The sequence below is a fragment of the Arachis ipaensis genome, chromosome B09, assembly GCF_000816755.2.
Source record: "Arachis ipaensis cultivar K30076 chromosome B09, Araip1.1, whole genome shotgun sequence".
In the NCBI taxonomy this organism is placed as follows: Eukaryota; Viridiplantae; Streptophyta; class Magnoliopsida; order Fabales; family Fabaceae; genus Arachis; species Arachis ipaensis.
The window spans coordinates 121,023,100-121,046,601 of record NC_029793.2 but is presented as its reverse complement, the minus strand read 5'-3'; the positions used below and the strand labels follow the sequence as shown (position 1 = coordinate 121,046,601).

Sequence of the window (23,502 nt, the reverse complement as noted above, 5' to 3'; positions counted from 1 at the left end):
TACTTTTTGTGTTGTATAAAACCGCAAATGACGAAATTCCTAATTAAACCAAATTAGCAATTTTTCTTGAGGCTAATCAATTTGTTCCAATTTTAAGAACTATTAATATATATAAAAAAGTCACTTTATTCATAAATATTTAGAATGGTGAAAAAACTAACAATAAAAAGCTAAACTTATATTCATAAAAAAGATTATGTGATAAAAATATTTAAATTTTAAATTTTTGTTAATTTTTTTTTAAAATTAACCAAATTTTCAAAGTATATTTATTTTTTATTTTCTAATTAACTTTTAACACCATTGCATCTCTTTTTTTCCAAATTACAAATTTTCATCATAACTAGCTCTCTCTTACCAAAAGATATTATTACTAATATTTTTTAATTAAATAAAATTTTTTAAATCTCATAAAGTGAATTCTTTTTCTTCTTGTGGCTGTTTTTTTTATTCATTTGGTATTAATTCTCTCTGTTTCAACTGCTACAATTAAGAGATCTTTTTCAACTATGAATATTGTGAAAAAAACTTAGAAACAAAATAAAAGATGAATTTCTTGCTAATTGTCTTTTAATTATATTGAAAAGAAAATTGTTGAAAATTTTGACATAAATTCTATTATCGGTGAATTTTATGATACGAAAAATCGACTACTTCATTAATAAAAAATATACACATATTTTTTTTACTTTAAAATATATTCTCTATCCGTATATTTTTATAATACATCTTATATTATATAATTTTTTTACAGAATTTTTAATATTATATATATTATTGGCCCCTCCATAATATCATTTCTGGATCCGTCTCTGTCTACAACACCACCACACTATCACCAAGACTGCCATCACCACCATCACCATCACCAAGACGACCATCACCACCATCACTTTTTAGGGGAATTGCCTGCAAGTTGTTCAAATCTTTGATCATGTCATCCAAATTGGAAGCCACATCCGCAAGAACCTCCATTATCTCTTCTTGGAAAGCGTATTCTTTCAGTAAATTGATAGTCTTTATTCTTTATGGCCATTCTTGATATCCAAGAAGAAAAAATAATAAGTTATTTTACGATTTAATATATTTACTCAAGATTATATTTTTAGATAATTTTATATAATTTTGAATAATTAAATTTTAAACCTTATTTTATAAATAAAAGAGAATTAATTTGATTATCTTCATTGAATTAATATATATTTGAAAATAATTTACAAGTTGATAATAAGATTGTATTTTAAAGATAATCATTTTGTATTTAATTTGATTTTAAATTATTAATCTATCCTTTTATTTTTATTAAAATGATTACATTACCCCTAATTTTATTAAAAATACCTACTCAAAACCTAATTCCCAAATCAAAATCCACAAACCCTAGCCCTAACCCTAACTCCCCTTCCTACCCTCCAGCCGCCACCCACGAGAAAAGAGAAAAAAAAGAAAGGAAAAAGAGAGATGAGGAGGAATCGGGGGAGAAAAGGGAAGAAAGGGAAAAGGAGACAGCGCCGATGGGCATCACTGCCACCCTCGTTGCTGCTGTGTCACCAGGAGGAGAGGGACGCACGTGAGGGTGAGAGTATCACGGAAAAGGAAGTGTCGATATTGAGTCAGAGCCGCCGCCAGCTTGTCACCACCGAACCCATCACCCGCATTGCCACCGTTCGTCCTCATCGCTTCCAGTTGCGCCATCCTGGAGGAGAGATGCGTCGGAGAGAGAGGGTCTGCAGAAGAGTCACCGTCGTGGAATCGTGAACGAAGGAAGTGTGAGAGGGAGCCGTCGCAGAGTTGTAATCGCCGTCAAGCCCGCCGTCGTTGCCTCCGCCCAGTGCCACTGCCGTGAATCGCAAACAGAGGAGAGGGAGAGAGACGAGTTCGCGAGGGAGAAGAGGAAGCATCATTGTCATCTCGCCGCCGTTGGGCTGTCCGCTGCCGTTATAGATGCCGTTCTAGCCGCCGAAAAACCACCGCTAGAGCCCTTGTCTTCTTGGATTGAGTTCCGAATCTTGCATGCTGAGTTCTGTGGCTGAGCATGCGACATCAAGCGGCTGTGTCGTCACCGGAGCTGCCACTGCTATGTTCTCCCGCTTATTCGTAAGTACAACAAGTTGTTCCTCGTTTCGAACCTCTGTAATTGTTGTTTTGTTATATATTACTAAGGTTCTTGCGACGCTAAAATCCCAAGGTTGAGTTACTATTGTCGGATAGTGCTTTTGTGGTTGTTGATCCTGCGGGAAATAGTTGGATTTGATGTCGTTGATTGTGGGCCTAGGAGGAAAGGTTTTCTTGACGCGTTGGTTTAGTTGGTTTTGACCATTCGAGGTAGGGGCTTTTCTTAACACTTATTTTATATCACAGAATCGTTATAAATAGATATTGATTTGAAAAATATATTTTATTTTATGATTTCGTGAGTCTTATGGATTGAATTGAGTTACTTTGGATGATTGTAATTGTTTGTCTAGTGGGATTATTGACTGTTTGAGAAGGTTGAATATTTTGAGTTATTGATTTTGTTAAATTGGCAGTTGTCGAATTGATTTTCTTGAGATTTGAAAATGTTTTGTTATTGAAAATGAGTTGACTTTTTAAAAGATTTAATATTAGAATTTGGTTTGATTTTGGAAATGAGTTGATTTTAGAAAAGATTTAATATTGAAATTGGTTTGGTTTGGAAGAGATTTATTATCAGAATTCGGTTCAAACAAATTTAGAAATGATTTGATATTTGGAAACGATTTGATTATTGGAAATGATTTGCTATTTGAAAATGGTTGAGAAAGGTTTGAGGAATGTTTGGATGGGACTCGAGAAGGGTGGCAGAGTATGAGTTTTAGAGGGGATGCTGCCGAAATTTTTATAAAATTGGAGACTTCGTTTGAAGTGGTTATTTAGAAAGATTTGGTTTTAAGGATTATATGATTTGATTTTCAGTTATTTAGAAAGGATTACGTTTTGAAGGATGATGAAGGATTGATTTTCAAGTATGATTTTTTTGATTGAATTGAATAATATTGAGAATGGATTTGAAAATAAAATTGAAATTAAATGAGAGATATGTGATTGGGTAAGAGGCGATGGCGTTGTCCACTTGCTCCGGGTATAAGTTGAGACTCTAGGAAAGATGCAGTGATGTTATCCACTTGCTCCGGGTAAGAGTCGAGACTCCGGGTAAGATGCAGTGGTGTTATCCACTTGCTCCGGGTAAGAATTTGAGACTCCGGGTAAGAGGCAAGGGTTGAGTTCTGTCGCCGCTTGCTCCGGGTCGAGAATTGTAACATCACCTGGGTAAGAGACAAGGGTGAGGTTGTTCCTTTGCTCCGGGTATGCGGTTAAGATGCAAGAATCGTGGATCGGTTCCACTTGCTCCATGTTTGGTGTTTTGTCCAGGGACAGCTACCGGACATATCGGGTTTAGCTATATAACCGACAGATGAGACTCATCGGCCATAGGGTAGACATACATCATATGCATTTGTACGCTTTGTTTGAGTTTGAATTTGTTTTGGTTTCCGTAATTACTTAACTGACTGCTATCTGAATTATTTGTTGTAACTGCTATCTATATGATGAGCGGATATTTTATACGCTTTTTGCCATCATTTTCATATAGTTTTTAGTATGTTTTGTTTAAGTTTTATTATGTTTTCATAGGTTTTAGTGTAAAATTCACATTTTTGGATTCTACTTTGAGTTTGTGTATTTTTATGCAATTTCAGGTATTTTCTGGATGAAATTGAGGAGTTGGAGCAAAAGTCTGATTCAGAGGCAGAAAAAGCACTGCAGATGCTGTCTGGATCTAACCTCCTTTCACTCAAAAGAGCTTTTCTGGCGCTACAGAAGTCCAAATGAAGCGTTCTTAATGGCTATGCAAAGCTAACTTCCAGAGCTTTCCAAATATATATAATAGTCTATACTTTGCTTCAGAATTAAAGGCCCAAAACTGGCATCCAATGCCAGCCTCCTGCCCTATTCTAATGTCCAACGCCCAAGGAGAAGAGACCAGCATTCAAACGCCTAGAAAGGACCCCCTAGCCAGCGTTCAATGCCCTAGAGGCCTCCTAGCATATGGTTCTCATAAAAACTCAGCCTAAACACTCACCAAGTGGGCCCTAGAAGTGGATTTTAGCACTAAAAGACTGTTTTACCCTTTCTTATGTAATCCTTAGTCATTAGCTTAGTATTTAAAGAACTTTTACACGATCTTCAAGGGGAGATCAGCCATATTTCGTTTTTCACATTGTATTTTCTATCAGTATGAGTTTCTAAACCTCCTAGGTTGAGGGGAGGAGCCCTGCTGAGTTTTATGGATTAATAAAAGTATTACTATTTCTCCTCAATCTGTGTTTGATTCAATTCTAAGATGTATCTTCGTTCTTCAACTTGATGAACGGGATGACCCACGACAATCATCTTCATTCTTCATTCTAAGACCGCGTGCCTGACAACCATCCGTATTCTTCTTGGGTTTGTGTGAATACGTAACTGGAAAGCATTGAACTGCTAGCTTGATTATACATCTCTTAGACAGCTAATCTATGACTTCGTTGGGGACTTCTCGAAACATCATTTCAGCCGAGGTATGGGGAGATTAGGGTCTCTGTGGTAGAGGCTAGAACCCAAAGGCGCAGCATTCTTTGATCCGGAAGATTCGACCTTGTCTGTGGCGTTTTGAGTAGGATCATTAAGGAGAATGGACTGCAGGAGCTTCACCCTCAATCAGAATGGATCCACACTAACCATGGGGTTCAGATCTGGAGGAGTATTAGCAACCTCTCAAGAAAGGCGTTGATCACATACAGCCTGCCATAGAAGAAATCATTCACAGTTGAATAAGACAGTAAGACCAGAGTTAATCCAGAAGGACAAAGCATCTCCAAGCCTTAACCATCTTCTTATCATTATAAACATATCAACCTAGTTAAGATCTCTTTATTTCTTTTATGTAATTAAACAACATACCTACATCTCCTACTCACCTAACTAAGATCTACAAGATAACCATAGCTTGCTTCAAACCACTATCCTCGTGGGATCAACCCTGACTCGCTCAGGTATTACTTGGATGACCCAGTGCACTTGCTGGTTTGGTTGTACGAAGTGTGAGAATTCGTACGGCTACCACTATACCTCTGCTTTCCTTGTCTATTTTGCCTGTGTTTGTTTCTGGGAGATCCCTTTGATGGGTGAAGGAGGCGCTGAGGGCTGTTCCTGTTGTGATACTTTTGAGATTGAGTATTGGTGATGAGCTGATGATAGTATTGATTGATTATATGATGGTTTGGGGGCCGTGATTACTTTCTGATTGAGGTTTAGTTAAGTATGAAAAATCAAGCTGGTTCAGCATAGACGTAATGAACCTATGCTTGGAACAGGTTGGTCACTCATACAGTCAAGGAAACTTTTAAGATTTTCTTATACTAAAAGAAAGGTTTTGTATTTTGGATAATTAACTAATTTTTATTAAAAAGGTTTTGGAGTTTTGAATGTTAAACCATTGGTTTTCAAAAGATTCGTAAGACAACGATGATCACTGTACTTGAAAATAATTTTCTTTTTAAATTTCTTCTTTTAGAAGCGGATTTTCTAATGGTTATGAGTGAAAATTTGTCCCCAAAAAATTTACCGTCAGATTCCATAATTAATCCCTAATTTCAACAGTAAAAAGAAAGCAAAAATTTATTTTATAAGCGCTAATTTTACTGTTAAAAAATTTCGACGATAACATGAATTAGTGAAACATGGCATTTTGGACAATGACCAGCACCTTACCGTCGGATTTATCCGCTAGTAAATCCAACGATAAAATTGAATGAAATTCGAATTTAGAAACCCTTCTATTTCATTTCTGCAACTTTTCCTTCTCCTCTCTTCTTCTCTCTCACCTTATAACTCCCACTCCTCTCCCTTGTAACGTCATTGTCGTTGTTAAGGGTTCCATCGCCATCGCTGCTGCCTTGTGGGTCTTCGTCGCTGCTGCCTTGTAGGTCTCCATCGCTGCTGCCTCGTTCCATCGCCATTACTGCCTCGTGTTCTTGAACCAACACCGTCGCTGCCTTAGGTTCTTGAACCATCGTCGTCGCTGCTACTTTGTTCCATCGTCGTCACTACTGTGTCTTTCCCCTATTTCTGTATTCTCCGTTGTAGGTTCTTGAACCAATTTTTGTTTTAATTCCATTAATTTTAGTTTAATTTAGTTTAGGTTTGATTAGAATTTTAGTTTTAAATTTTGAATAAGTTTTATGGTTGGTTCAATTTAGTTTTCAGATTTTTGTGATTTAGGTTGTTAAGATAGGTTAGATTTAGGGTATTAGGTTTTAAGTTGCTGTAAAGTATTTGAAATTGTGAATCGCTTGATTGATTAAAACTGTTTGTTTGGATATGTGGTTGGTAATGTTGCGAACTACTGCTGCTAGTGTACTATACTTGTTAATTGATGTTGAGAAACTGCTTGGTTGTGTTATTTGATGTGTTTCATGATTTTGAACACCAAGTGTTTGTAAAAAATGCCTCAAAGAGCTCTTAATAAAATTTTGGTTCAATTCTTAATTCCACATTATTCTTGTTATTATGCATTGATGATTGAATGTGATGTGTTTTTAATTGACCAAATTTTTTAATTTTGAATGATTAAGGCTTTGTCCAAAACTATTTGCATTGTTCTCGTTTATTTCATACACCAATTGCTTGTGAATATGTCTTTATGAATATTTTGGATTTTAAATTGCATGTTTGTAGCTACCATGTGATTTACATTAGTTGATCATGTTAGGCATATTGAATAGTTGTGAATGTGGATTGCTTGAGATTCAATAAATTAAGGATTTTTTATTAATTTTTACAGTCACGTATTTTGTCGTTAAAAAGTCATATTTGTATCATAGTTATATGACCTAAGTTTACTTTATGACTTGATAGAAATTTTCTGCTCATATTTGAGCCTGATTTATTTAAAAGCATGACTTAGTCTAAAATTTGTTAACTAGTCTCTTTCTGAGGTTTTTGTGATTTGAGTTATAGGTTGTAACATATTTTTGCTATTATATTATTTTTGTGACATATATGTGTTTGTTGGTATGTTCTATGCAGACATGACGATAGACAGATGTGTCACAAATCGGCCTTGTGGTCGTGGAAAAGGGAGGATGTCTACTGGTACACATGGGACTTCTCAGTCATCGCCCTCTATTCTGACTACCCCTGAGACGTCATAAGCAATTAGTGCATATGATTAGTTGTTCCTCATGGTCCCTAACCGAACTACATGGCTCCTTCTATTGCGCCACGCCCACCACCAAGAAGTCGTCCGTTTGCTTCACTAGAGTGGACTCCTCCACCACCTCCATCCACTCAGCAGCCCACTATTTTGACGACGATGCCTCTTCTAGCGATAAACACCGCAGTACCGGAATCCTCTCATGAATTCCAACTAGATGTCCCTCCACCATCTCCCATCATACAGATGATGGTTTGAAGGAGAACAAGAAGATATTTGCTGATCAGCAGTCTATGGATCATTATGTGAGTAAACATCATTTGATGTCACATTTTCAATTAACTGTCATCCGCCATCTAACGTGTGTTATGCAGGAGTCCTACACGTAGAGACTAGAGGCCGCAACCCAGTAATCCTAGCCTACTGGAGAGGACGACAACAACGCTGTTGATGCAGTCGTCGATCCTGACATGCACAACAAGAAAATGGAACATTTGTAACAAAAACTTTATAATAAATTTAAAACCGTTACAGAAAATTAATTTTTTGTAACAAAAATTAGTGATTGTTACATAATAATAATATTTTGTAACAACAATACGATTTGTTACAAAATGTTTTTATATTTTGTAATGATTTGATTTTTTTGTTACAAATTATATTGGCTTTTGTAACGAATCGATATTTTATTGCAAAATTTTATAATATTTTGTAACAAAAAATGAAGTTGTTGCAAAAGTTTAAAATATTTTGTAACAAAAATATATTTGTCACAAAATTTAATATTATTTGTAACAAGTTATTTGTTTGTCACAAAATATAAGAATTTTTGTAACTAAAAAAATTTTAAAATGTTAAAATCTTTAAAATAATTTTATTTTGTTTCCAAAATTTAATTTTTTAAAATATTATTTGTATTAATTAATTATTTTTTATAAAGAAATTAACCAAATTACCTTTATACCTATTTTTACCTAAAACCTTATCCCTAATTTCTAAGTTCTAACAACACTCTCACCTTACACTAATACACTCTCCTCACACAGCGCCGCTCACACCCCCTTACAGCACTCCCTCCACTCAATTATACATACATAGATGCAGAAGCAAAGAAAGAAAAGAAAGAAGGAAAGAAAGAAAGGGAGGGCGGAGAGGAAGAGAGAACCGAGGGAGAAGTGGGTCATGCGAGGAGAGGAGAGGGAGTGCGCCGTGGTGCTCATGCCGCCGCGCTCCTTGCCGCTGCCGTCGTGTCGCGCCAGGAGCTCAGAATCGAGGAGGAGAGAGAGGAGACGTTGGAGGAGAGGAATACCGTCGTGTCGTCGTCGTGAGTGGTAGAAGAGGATGCGCGAGCGGACTGCCACCGTTCTGCCTCCCCATCGTCGAGCCACCCACTTCCATTGTCATTCCTTCGTAGCCGCCGCAACTGGTTCACCGTGAAGAGAAGCCCACTGCTGCGACGCCACTATTACCGTAGATGGTTCCTTAGGATTTTTTTAAAGTTGTTCTCGATTATGATTTTTTATCTAATTATTTGATTTCACCTTTTTTGGGCATATTTCTGCAGTTTGGTAAGTGGAATTCTTTTAATTTTGTTGTTTTATTATCTCTTTGTGATTTATTCTGTTGCAGCATTGAAGCAGCTTGTGCTGCCATCCTACTACTGATGTGTTCATCAATTTTGCTTCATTAAGAAGGTAAGTAGTGTTGTGGTTTTGAAATTTCAACATATAAAGTAGTATTGTGTCATTATGTCATTCTGATTTAGGTAGTTAGGGTTTATCATTGGTTGATTTAGGATTTAAGCTTTATATTCATTGCTGGTGGTCCATTGCTGCTCCGCTAGTCCGTGTGGATCATGGTGTGTCGTTGCTTTGCTTGGCGGTATTCTGTTCGGTGGTTGCCTCCTCCTTTGTGCTTGTGGTCACTGAAGGTAAAGCTTGATGCTTGTGCTTTTGCTTGATGCTGCTCACTGATTTTAAATATTTTGCTTATTGAAGCTAAAGCTTGGTGCTTGGTCCTTCTCTTCAGAATTTCACTTCAAATTCCGCATAAAGTCTAAATTTTTTGGTCTACCTTGTATGCTTTCTCTATGGATTGGTCTTAAATTTGTAATTTTTTCATGTAGGTAGTTTTTTTCTGGTTTTAACCCCTTTGGACTTGTGTTTTTCTGTGCTGACAAGGAAGGTGGTTTTTGGAATTTAAGTAAAAAATGGGGTTAATTTCTAGGATTTTCATGGGTTGTTGTTTGGCATAGCATTGATGGTAGCATGGGAACGCATAATGAGGGGTCATTGGTTTCATTGAAGGTATGGAATCATTGTGAGAAACTTTATGGTGATAGTTAGCCAAAGTGGATATCTGTTCCTGCAAATGAGCAGGTAGATTTTCTCATTGCTATATATTACTCAGCATTGAACTGAAATTATTTAGTTATTATTTTTGTAACCTAAATGAATGTATGAGAAGTGACTCATTCATTCCTTTTTAACCTGGCCAAAATTTCTCAGGCACACTTAAATATGTGCAAGAGAAGTGTATCATTCATTGCTTTATGTGTATGTGTTTCTGTAGATATATATCTCATTTGGTTACACAAACTTTTGTCATGAACCTTGTATGAATTTTTTTTGGCTTGTATGCTATTAATTTTTTGTTGTGTTGTCACTATTTTATATTACTAGGAACCCTGCTAGTAATTCAATAATGATGCTCCTGTTTTCTAGTTTGTTGCTTTGGCCTTTTGAGGTTCCTCATTTTATGACAAGTTTCTTTTGTGATGAAAAATAGGTCTGGATGGTTTATTTTAAAGGAAGCACCACTAGGAATATTGGTAGCTTTTGTGGCTGTGATGGAGCCCTTTTGTCATATATAGTTTAAGGAACATTGATATTTGCAATTTCTTAATTGTTTATTGAAATGTGTAGAACATGCACTTGAATTGTCAATTCTTGATAATTTGCATCCTTGATTGGCTAGTTTTGAACTTTGAGAATAGATTCGTAAAGAATTAGTTAATTTTAACTTGTAAGTTCTAATTTAATTTTTACTCTGATGAAAATAGTGTTATATGTTATTTTTTTAATTTTGATTTTCATTGTTCATATTTGCAGGGATACAAAATTGATGCCAACATGTAGACTTTATATTGACCGAAATATGCTAGAAGAGTCAAGAATTATAAATCTAATATGATACAATTTTATGTCAGAAAAAAGTTGTGTTTAGTTGAATTCGTAGAACTTATTTTATTGTAAAAGAAGCTAAATGACATGTAAGATATTTTAATTATCTATATGATAATATATTATATAAATGTTGAGTTAACATGTTTAGAAAATTAATTGATAATTTGATATATCAATTATTTAATTAAATGTTTTAAAATAAACTTTCTATTTTTGTAACTAAAAGAAAAAAAAATGTTACAAAAGTATATAGTATTTTGTAACAAAATATTATGACACAAAAATCTAAATTGTCATGAAAAATATTTTAAAGGTAAAAAATTGTTATCACTTTTGTATCAAATTTTGGTTTTTGTATTAAAAAAATTGTTATAAAATATCACTTTGTATTGTAACAGTTTCATTTTTTGTTACAAAAATTTTTTGTAACGAGACATACTACAACAGTCATTTTTTTTTGTTACAAATACCTTTCGTTTCAAAATTCATATTTTTTGTAACAATTTTTTTGTTACAACTACTGCTTTTTCTTGTAGTGATGGTTTGGCGTGAAACCGCATCTGAGCCGTACAAAAATTATGTCTATAGGCTGGGATCGTTCTTCACTGACAACTATCATACCTCCACATTGAGGACTTCATCTGTCTTTGCCACCAGCCGCATTGCTGATCCCGAGAACAGTGCCATTAATTTGAGAGAGCAGGTACTAAATCTCACCCAGAACATTCATCAACAGGTTTAGCAGCTGCAACAGGTTAATGAGAGACATAATAAGATCCTCGCATGTGTGTCAGATATAGTTTCTCATTCTAGAAGAGGAAATGCAGGCTAAAATAAGATAAATTAAAATTTGACCTATTGTATATGATGACTGAGCCTTGTTTATTTAAGTTGTAGAAATATTATTTAAGTAGTGATAGAGACAAAACAATAAATGTAATTGATATTGACGAAGAAAATTAGTCACGTGAATGTAATATATATAGAGTGAAGGCTGAAGGGGATATTCTATTTCGACGTTAGTGAAGAGCACACAGATTATGACAAAGGAAAGTAATTGTCTCCCGGAGAAATATATAGGAAAGGGAATGCCCTAGGCTAAGGGAGTGATTATACAACGAGTAACCCTTTTTGGGTTGTATATAACTACAAATAATGACACAATCCTAATTAAACCAAATGAGCAATTTTTCTGGAGCCTATTCAATTTATTCCAACTTTACGAACTATTAATTACTTTAAAAATGTCCAAGAAGCCAAGAAGCCAAGAGCGTTACGATGAAATATGACGAAAAAATCAATGAATTTCTATTGATTATTTATCTATTTGTTAGCTATTTTGTTATATGTGTTTTATATATTTGAAAGGTCTTTGCTAAAATAATTAGAATATATGTATAACTATTAGAATGATAATATATGCATGATATATCTCCTGTTAACGTTAATGATATGGTAGGATATTATATATTCATTACTTTGATTTTTCTCTTATTTGTTTTTACTTATAAATAGGTTTTTGTATTATATTTTCACACAATAAATATATACATATTCTTCAAGATTTTTCTCTTGGCTTTATGAAGAGTTTAGATTGCTTATCTCTTTAATATACTAAAAATAAAAATGAGTATTTTTCAAGCTAATTATATTACATAGATCAATATATTTAAAAAGCTTAGAAGTTTGATTGAGATTCATTCAATATAACAAAATAATATATTTATACATGAATTATATTATTTAAAAAAGTTAAACAATTTTTTAACTAATTAAGCACCAAAATTGTTATTGGTTCGGCCAATGTTTTTGTTTGAACCAGACAAACAAGATGATTAGTTCTTGATTAGCATAGTTAAATGTGTAGGTCTGATTTAATTCTCAAAACTATTATACAAAATAAAGTATTTTTAAAAAATATTTTTGTTGTGCTAAAAATGCTTGGTTATTACGTGCATGTGTATTTGTATATACATGTTTATTTGTGTAAATAAAACATGTTTGCTTGTTCATATAAATCTTGTTAGTTTTATATACAAATTAGTTATTGATGCCTAGATATTTTTGGCTAGTTTTACAAGCCATTTTCTATAGTTTTTACTTGGTTTCATGCATTATCTTCATCAATAAACAAGCATTTGGATGAGTTATCTATGCATGTCTTGATTCATCAAACATAAGTGAATTATAATCATTTTCATGAGATTTATGCAAAAACTACTTGATGCAATGAATGATGCATTATCTTGTGATTATGGCAAATATTTGATGCACTTGTTTGAGTGATGATAGGCAAAGAGAAGCAGAGAAGAGGCAGAGAAAAACAAGGAAGATGTGGCGTTAGTGGCCAAATTAGCCCACTAACGCCAGTCCTAACGTGCTTTACAAGGAGAAAGAAGCTGGCGTTAGTGGCAAAGTTAGTCCACTAACGCCAATGCCAACGTTGCCAATGAAGAGGTGCTGGCGTTAGTGGCCAAGTTAACCCACTAACGCCAGTGCCAACATTGGTCAAGGAAGAAGGCAACTTTAGTGACCAAAGTTAGCTCACCAACACTACTACATAAGGAGGAAGGTGCCAACGTTAGTGTGCTAACGCCACCAACGTTAGCACACTAACGTCTTCGATCATTGCACGAAGTTAGGGCTGGAAGATTTGGCTAGTGTGCATACGCACGGAGTAGTGTGCGTACGCACAACAGGAAAATTGGCCAGTGTGCGCATGCACGAAGCAGTGTGCGTACGCACAACAAGAAGAGCGTTAATAGCCACGTTAGTGTGTTAACGCCAGTAGCAACGCCAGAATGGGTTTGAAGGCAGCGTTAATAGCAACGTTAGTGTGTTAACGCCAGCTTGGAAGAGAATTGTTGCGTTAGCAATGTTGTTAATGCCAGTAGTAACGCCAGTTCCAAGGGCACTCATGCAAGTATGAGAGTGTTAGTGAGCTAACGCCAACGTTAACTTCAGAAAGGGCCACTCCTAACTTGCTTCAACTAAGGCTAAAAGCCCACATCCAAGTACTTGAAGACTCATTTGAAGATGAGAATAAGAGTATATATAGGAGAGTTTTTGAACTTGAAAAGAGAGAACACTGGAGGATACTCCAGAGAGCTTAGCTTAGGACTCTTAGTTTTATACACTTTTACATTCTGCAATTTTATATTTTGCTGGTATTAAGGCTTAGTTTATTTTCATGCACTTTCAATTTCCTGTAATTGTTCTTAGAGGGATGATAAACTAAACCCCAATCATTAGAGGGAGGAGCTCTATTGTAATTCAAATGAATTAATGAAATTCTTCTTCTTCTCAATCAGCTTGTTGTAGCTAAGTGAAAACTTTTGTGCTTATTAGATCTATTCACTACCGGAAGGGGGTTTAGATCTACTTGAATCTTCATGTGAGCCTTGGAAGAGGGATCATGGAATTCAGTTTGAAGTTCTTTCCCTCACAACTCTCTTGATTAATAAATTCCTGGTTTGAATTGAGATCCTGAGAACTTGTGTGGCTTATGGATTAGAGAATTGAACTTAACCTCTTCTCATGAACAATTAGATCAAGGAATTGGCAATTGATTGTGTTAAGAAAAATTGAGTCGGCAAAGAATTGGGATTCAATTATTACAATCTGCCATAGATCTACTTCATATGATTGAGAATGAAGTTGAGACCCATTGATTCATGACGGATTATGATATCTCCAATCCCTAATGAATTATACCCGTTATCTTTCTCCCACTTAATTGATTTGAATATCTTGTTTTCTTTTATTCCCAGTGCCCCGAACCTATTTACAATTCATGCAATTTACTTTTCATAGCCATTTACATTCTTGCTTTTACTTTCTTGCCATTTAAGTTTCAGCTCTTTAGTTTCTTGTCATTTAAGTTTCCGCCATTTATCCTTCACAATTTACTTTCATGCTCTTTATTCTTCAACAATTTAAATTAAGGATAGTTACTTTCCTTGTCAATTATATTCTGTTCGTTCAATTACACCAAAATCATCAAATATTAGCTTGACTAGATAAATCACCTAACTAAAGTTGCTTAATCCATCAATCCGTGTGAGATCGACCTCACTCAATAGTGAGTTATTACTTGACGATTCGGTAAACTTGCCGAAGGAATTTGTGTTGTGTGAATTTCCAGTCATCAGTTATGTCTCAAAGAAAAGAAAAAATATGAATAATATATTTGATAAAATTACAAATACGTTACAAATATATAAATAAATTCAACGGAATACATAAAAAAAGGATAAAGTATATTTTTTGTCCCTGAAATTTGACCAAAATTTCAAAAATACCCCTAAGTTTTATTTTGTTTTAATTTTGTCCCAAAATTTTTTGATTTGCATCAAATATGCCCCTGACGGCTAATTTTTCAAAGAATTTAAGACCAATTCAACAATAATTCATAAGAACAACCCTCAACACAAGCAAATCAAGCATAATTTTCATGCATTATTGTTAGATCGGTCTTAAATTTTTTGAAAATTTAGTCGTCGAATGTATATTTAATGAAAATCGAAAACTTCTGGGACAAAATTGAAACAAAATAAAACTTAGGGGTATTTTTGAAACTTTTGTCAAACTTCAAGGACAAAAAATATACTTTACCCTAAGAAAAAATATTGAAATTTTGAAATCATGAAAAAATAAGAAGAAATTATGGAGAATGAGAGAAAAAAAAAGTATTATAAAGGAGGAAAAAAAGAAAGAAAAGAAGAAAAGAATGGAAGAAACATATACTTGGCACGAGCATGCATAGGAGTTTTTCGTAAAGTACAATATGCAGAATTTTTGTGTACAAATATACCATGAAGTACCAATAGTTTGCTAAGGAACACATGATCATGATATTGTGTAATTATCTAACAATATATTTTCTTTCACATTTTAATTTGTCACTGTATAATACCAAAAGCTATGAAGAAAGGTCTTAATATAATAATCACATCTTTATTTTTGATAATATATATGAAGTGCAAAACAGCATGCAACAAAGAACGTACAAGATTAATCACCGATCTATCTTTTTGTCATTTGTCAATAAAGAAGCTAGCAATGTAATATGATATTATTATGTGTCATGGCTTCTTGTTCTCAGCATTCTGAGGGCCAACTTACAAGATTAATCACTGGTCTATCTTTTTGTCATTTGTCAATAAAGAAGCTAGCAATGTAATATGATATTATTATGTGTCATGGCTTCTTGTTCTCAGCATGCTGAGGGCCAACTTTTGTATGGATCCTTCAATGTAGTGGTGTTGCCAGGCCTTGAAAAAACCATCTACGCATGTATGATACATATAAATGAAAACTAATTGAATTTACTTGATACATCTCTAACTCTAATCAACATATTCAAATTTTGATTAATGTTACTCCTTATAGGGATAAGTAAGGAGACCTAACAAAATAGAGTTTTAAGTTAAAAGTTTTAATATTTATTCACAGCTTTATACCTTTGAGTAACGAAATTAAACTATATTGTCCAAATAAAAAGTTTGGATACGATATATAGGATCATATAACTTGGTTTTATACCTGATAATTCCCAAGTGTTCGTGATTTAAAACCTGCACTAGAAAAATCAAAATAATATTCCCATGTCCTAATGAACTTTTCATCGAACCCAAGAGCCAAGATTTCACTGAAAATACACAATTTTGAAATAGATTTTTTAGCATAAGTATTAATAAAACAAGGAATCATTGCAATAGGTAATGCATTAATTAAAGTATTTTTAATAAAATTAATGATGTACCTTTTATTTTTAAGGAAGTTTTTTTTCCACCACCTTAATGTTTGGTAGTAATGAATTCCGAAATTCTCAGTGTGCTCTACACTGAATTTCAAAATGTTAATAAAAAAAAGGAGAAGAATGAAGAGATGTTCATGATTCTTGAAGCCAACAGTAACAAGTAAATTGTACCATAGTCTTGATGCAGTTGTCATGGCTGATGTTATGCTACTTAGAGAGGGAAGACATCCCTCCTGAAAAATATATTCCTTTAAGAAATCGGAACTGCGCCTACACTCATCGTAACGTTGGTCCGGGATTGATATGAACTATGTAATAAGATAACCATCCTCAAACGTTATCATCAATTTAAGTAGCAAATTTTATTGGAGTAGTAACTCTTTTTTGGGATAATAACATGCATTTACAACCTTGCATATACTCTAGAAATTTTTATAATTTAAGCACTGCCAAAAAATTATACCTCGAGAACTAAAAGTCCATCCTCTGCCAATAGTGATTCACAACAACTGAAGAACTCTTTCATGTATTCATGACCAACTGCTTCTATCATTCCACTGAATACCATTTTATATGTTATGCAATATATTGAAAGATATTGCTATTTTATATATTTATTATGAAGAGTTAAATTGAAAATTTGCTCACACAGATATAATCCTATCATATTTGAGTGTCTTCGGTAGTTGGCGATAATCGCACAGAAGAATTTTGATATGATCCTAAAGCAATGAATCACAACATTTAGCATGAACCATACTCTTTCAATGATTTTTTATTGTAAAATGAAAGAACTAAATATGGAGGTTTAATGTCTATCATGGACATATTTCATTTGGATTGTATATTAAGTTTAACATGTTTTTGTATTAGACTGTCTGTTAATAAATTGATAAAATCAATTAGCTTGTCGTATACCTGAAGTCTAGCATCTCTAACTCTTTTTTCTGCAAGTCTCATTTGCTCTATGGACAAAGTGATGCCAGTGCATTTGCAACCAGTTTGTTTGACGACTTCAATGGCTAAACTTCCCCATCCGCATCCGATATCAAGAATTTCATGTGTTTGGTCTATTCTAGCCTTCATTTTTTTAAAGAAAACTCATGTTAGGCCCTTTACAATCTATCCACTAAAATACATTGATAAAATTAACATTCTAATAAGGCACTCACTTTTTCAATGAGAAGAGAAATTTTTCTCATTTGTGCATCTTTCAAATCTTCCTCTTTATTCTATATCAGATATTCATACGAAATTATGGACAAATTAAAGAAAGGTAAATGTAATATCATTTACAAGCAATTTGGACTCAAGTATCGTAAGGATGTCGCCTTGCCTTGAACACTGCGCATGAATATGTCATTGTTTCATCCATGAATAGTGCAAAGAGTTCATTGCTCTAGAAACAAACCAATTAAAAATTGTAAACTAATGATATTGAAGATTAATAGCACAAACACTTGAGATATCTAAAAAAGCATAATCAAACAAATAAAAAATAATTAATTAATAAACTAGCTTCATAGTATACAAAATATAACTTATGCATTGAGTTTATTCTATTCTAATTAAAGAAAGTATAAGAAAAATCCAAAATGTGGGGAGATAGAACCAAGGTTGTTCATGCATGTAGCAAAACTCCTACTAATGCATATATTTTGGCGAAAACCGAAATTTCAATTACGAATTATCTATTTAGGTAAAGAATATCTCATTTGACGTATTTTTTATTTTTGAGTCTGCATGACTTGTTAAATGTCCATACAACTTATATATTGATAAATGACATGTACTTGTAGCTGCTTCATTAGAATAAAAATTATTGAAATTTTTAACTTTGATAGTTATTGATCTTATACCAAGTCAGTGATTAGAGATGTTGCGACGAGATTGTGTGATAGTATTTTTCCTAAAGTAATGCTTAATGAAGAAATTTGCAGATGCTAAACCCGCTGTAAAGAAAAATGGTGTCCACCAACCCCTGAAAACAATGAAATTGTGAAAAAGAAGGTTGAGAATGAACAAATAAAATTTCAATACTTTAATACATCATAATCAACAACTTACCTATTCTTCTTCAATTTTGAGCTTGAATCATTTGAATTTCTATTTGCTATGAAAACCTGTAGAAAAAGTATAAAGTACATGAAAGTAAAGACTAAAATACCGTATGTGACATTTGTGTGTGAAAAGATTCATACCAGAAAAAGATTCAAAAGACCTTCATCTTTATCAACAAGGGAAAAGTCTCCATTAATATACGCATCTGCAAGGCCTAAATCAGCTTGTGTCATAACCTGACAAACACATAAAAAATGGTACTTGTTTTAGTTTCATAACAACAATTGTAAATGAAAATCCATAACTTCCTTTCATACATATATCAAAAGCACACACCTTCGAATAAAATTGGGGACTGTGAATTCTCATAACACACTTCAAAGAGCACTTTTTATTGATTCCTTCAAAGGAAAACATTGTTCCCCCCTCCTCCAATAAACTGTAAACTCCTCAAAACATGATGTATAAGTGACTCAAGAACTAGAATAACAATGCTATAATCATATGGATAGAATGATTGTTTCAAGAAATTATTATTTTGGTAATATTATAAGTGTAAATTAGGCTCAAATTTATGATATGAAATAAATGTCTACACACTAATAAAAGTAAACTTACGTTAAACTACCAGTGGTGATATAGGAACTTAAGAATCTCGTCACAAAAAGGCGTGCACTAAGTTCCTTCCAAGAAGGTACCATGTGTTTGGGGTTCTTTCGGAGGGAACAACATCTTCCAAGAACGTTATATGCAGCAATCATGCCAGCCTAAAAATGTTCTTCTTATAGTTTAGTTTCTTCATTCCTTTTCAATTTGTCATTTGAACAAAAAACTGATTCATAGTAAATTTGAGCCTCTTTAATTTTATAATAAGTTTTCTTTTACTACCTTTAATCCATCTTCATGATATCCACAACCTAAAAAGCATAAATATTTGCTTAAGTTACAAGTATATTGAATGTCGGTCAAGATGTCTCAACATAGTAAAGCTTTTGTTCTTGAAAAAGAAGATGTCATTAGATATACATAAGTAATTAATCTATCTAGAACTTTATTTTAATATTTAATAATTTAACTAGTGTTTAACTCTTAATTAAATAGAAAAAACTAGCTAGGTCCAGAAAGTACCTTGGTAGGCACCGCAAAACCAAATTCCTCTTTTTCCTTGAATTTTTTCAAGCTCTTGTGAAGCTTTGAATGCAGTAACTGATGGAATTGGATGTCCAGTTGACCACTTAAGAAGAGTATTTTTTGGTGTATGGTTTGGATTTAGAGTTACAAGAAAAGGTAATCTTGTTTCACCAAGATTCTGCAAATCAAAATATAAGATCAATTAACAAGTTTTATTTGTAGTTCACTTGAGTCTAAGTTTCTTTCTAAAGGTTTCAGTTATGGACAAATGCGTTATATGAATTATTACTAACTTGAAGAATGTTAAGCCAGTATGTCACACAAACTTTGTTGTTGTTACATCCAAGAAAATTCCATGCACTCCATGCAGATGGGTTTCGAGGCATTAATTTTTTGTCATGGTGAAGAAAAATATCACTGCCAGCAAAGATCAAACCATTATTATAAAGGTTGACTTAATTATTTGAACATAAATCTTTTCACTATAAAATGTTTTTTAAGTACTATTCTCTTCACAAACATGGAAACCATAAGCATAAAAGGTTTAACTATGATAAAACTTCATTTTCAACATTGTCATAAGAGAAAATATCATGATAATCATCATTGTCATATCATTTGATGAAATTTATTACTTTAAATGTAACTAGTAACTACTACAAGCTACATTATCCTGTTTTGTGGGTGGATAACAGCGAAGAAAAGAGTTAGAAATGTTAAGATAAACCATACCTATATGCATATTGAAAAGCACCAAGAATTCTTCGTTCATCATATGTTGCTTCCTCTCCTAATAATCTCAAAGTGTCAAGTGCATGTGTCGCGACTATGCAGCAATCATGCATTTCTTTGGACCCATCTTTGCAATGCACAATACATCCTGCAGCACAATTTCTAAGATTGTTGCTTAATCAAAATCATACAATCACACTCAATGTTTGAAAAAGAAATTAAAGAAGGAAACGTGAATGTCCGAAGGTCAATGAGTACAACATGGGAATAGACACATGAATCACCTTTTTTCGATGCTAAAACCAGTTCCACCTCACAATTAACTATTGCTTGGCCACCTTTTCTAACAAGTTCTTCTTTGACCTAGTTATTATAACAAATAATTAATGTCAAAATCTTGATTTACAGCTTAAACTAAAAGATATCTCATATAAGCCACTACAAGAAAAAAAAAGTTTGTCGCTATACTTTTTTTCTTGCCACTCTTTAAAAGCGTGGCCAAAAGGGGCCAATGGCCACGCCTTTATAAGGGTGGCGATTGATTAGTGATTTAGCCACGCTTTTTTTGTTACACTTCAAAAGCGTGGCTGAAAAGTCAACGGCAATGCCTTTATGAAGGTGACAATTAATTATAGATTTGGCCACACTTTTTCTTACTACGCTTCAAATGCATGGCCAAAAGAGGTGAATGGCCATACCTTTAGGAAATGCTATCATCAAGCTTAGCATTAAAAATTAATCACTATATGGTACCTTCTTAACATAAGTGTGCGAGCGCCCTTTAACAGTTAGCCATTGTGGTCTTCCAAAGAGCTACAAGGAGAAAAAGAGGACCAAGTGAATCAAGAAGCAGTCCTTTGTTTTATTCAAATTAGATTATTCATCACTGTATAAATTTGAGATAGATTTTATCTCCTTATTACCTGAAGATGATGATGATTTCTAAAAAAGGAGAAAACAGAAAAGGCAGAAAAGCTCATAACTCCTTCAGAAGAGCAGGGCCATATAGAACCACAAATTGGAACCTACATTCATTAATTTCATGTTATAACATATTAAGAAGCATACACTAATTATATCACTAACAAAAGTAATGTTTATAAAAATTAAAACAATCTAATAAGATGCAAATGAACTACTCACAAGATATGCTTTCACAAATAATTTAGAATAACCCCTTGACGTTATGAATTGGTCCAAGGTCTCATTGCGGTCCATATCTGAATTGTTGTTGTCAAGCATATCAAGATAGCTGCATTTTTAATTGGAAAATGAGACAACAAACTCAATTTATTAGGATATAATCACCCATGAACTAGCAAATTAGCACTACTCTTGTCAGTTTTCAATATTTTGCAGTTGAGTTCAAAATTAATTAAAATTTTGCACGAAAGTGACAAAGAAAGCTAAAGTAGACAATGCTTTTTCATCAAGTAAAATCGACTTGTCCAAGTTGACAAGCTAAATGAGTTGACCCATACTTTACTTTTTAATTTTTTTTAATATCTGTTCAAATAAAAGAGTTGCTTAAGAAAAAAGTTCCAAACAATTTTATTTAAACATTCATACATTTTCATACTAAAGTTTAAAAGTCTAGTATCTAGTGTTTATATTTATATATTTCTTTTAAAAAAAAGACGGGCCAAAAGGAGCTAACTTGTCCCCACTGGGTGAACCTGCTAGCCTACTCGAGCAATCATATTTTTAGTAGCTCAGCGCGCAATAAATGAGTGTCATATAGTCATTGCTATCCTCATATAATACTACTTGCCTTGTAACATCGTCTTTGAACTTCATAATTTCCCTAAGCATTTGCCAAAAGTGAGGGTTGATCACATTTTTCTTTTGTGCAAACAAGCCAAACAAACCGTTTCTGCTGCTCCATTCACAGTCGTGGCCATTATCAAGGCTAATGGCGAATGACATATCAGATAATTCCATGTCAACTCCAAGACTCTCAAAGAACTCCATCATGTTAGGATAAGTTACCTATTTAATGAGAAGTGATACAATTTTTAATAGTACTTTCAAGTTAGAAAAATTCATTAGTAACCAAAATTTAAGAAGCAGAAACATTTTTCAACCACTGTTAGGCTGCGTTTGTTTATAAGCACAGGACACTGAAATAGGAATATAGAGATATAAAATCATGTTAGTAGATGAGACATAAATAGAGATATTGTATCCAGGGATACTAAATTAGTATATTTGTATTCATCATGATAGGAAGGATACAAAAACACTAACAAAAGACATAATTTATTTTTTATTTTTTCTTTCATTATTCTTATTAATTTTTTATAATTATAATTTTTATTATTTTATTTTTCTTCTCAAATTTTTTGAATAGAAAAATAAGATAAATTAGACTTTCATAATTTATTTTAATTTATCATCAAACAAAATAAAAGAATACTAATTTTTGTATCTATATTTTTTGTGTCTTATTCTCTGTGTCTTATTTTATCTTGTTTTCATAATCAAACGTAGTCTTAGAGATGGATACATGCTCCCAATGCAACAATTTTATAACAAAATTAGAGCATATATACATAATATACATAATATCTCACGTAAATGGTGAATGTTACCCTACCCTCTCTAAAATAATATGTAAGTTACTCTCTTTGATGTGTTATATTTTAATTGGGTGTTTATTTTAATCTAAGTTACTTTAATCTCATGAGAGTTAATATCTTTGGAAGACTGTAACAGCCTGACAGAGGGAGAAAATAGGACACCCAATGAGATGGTGATGCTTGGGAGGCACAACGACGACGACGAAGGAGTGGAGAGGAGTAAATGCAATTAGAGAAAGTTAAGATACCTTTTCTGAAAGAATGATTTGGGGGAAAAATGGCAAGATTCAATTTTAATATTTTAAAATATTATACAATTACCCCTTTAATAATTTTTTAATTGCGTTTACTCTTTCTTACTCCTTCGTCGTCGTTGTTGCGCCTTCCAAACATCACCGTCTCATTGGGTGTTCCATTTTCCCCTTTTTAATTATAAAATGGTCCAATTATAATTAAGATAATAAACAATTAAAAAGTGACACATCAGATATGGTAACTTATATGTTACTTTAGAGAGGATATAGTAAAATTCATCAATATATAAAAGGTCCAAAGAAAATAAATAATAAACAATTCATGAACTCATATTCATATCAACTTAATTTATTAATTTTTATGTCAATGAGTTTTAGGTCTAACAAATAAGGTTGAAAACAATTTTTTTTTATACAAAATTTGATACAAATTCTGTTATTGAATTTAGAAATGTAAAAGAACATAATATACTATTTTGTCTATCTCTTCTATAAATAAATGACACATATTTTAACTCTTATAGTTTTATTTGTATTTATCTTTATTTTTTATATATTATGTATATTTTTTGGCTCTTTA

At 33.1% G+C, this 23,502-nt stretch overlaps 1 protein-coding gene and 1 pseudogene across 1 annotated transcript in view; both read right to left on the bottom strand.

Annotated features, from left to right (window-relative positions):
- LOC107618022 (tuberculostearic acid methyltransferase UfaA1-like) overlaps positions 1-23,502 on the bottom strand; it is a 39,836-nt gene that overhangs the window by 13,083 nt on the left and 3,251 nt on the right. The gene's annotated exons all lie outside the window — the stretch shown is intronic.
- Positions 15,458-23,502, bottom strand: part of LOC107618021 — an 11,226-nt pseudogene continuing 3,181 nt past the window's right edge.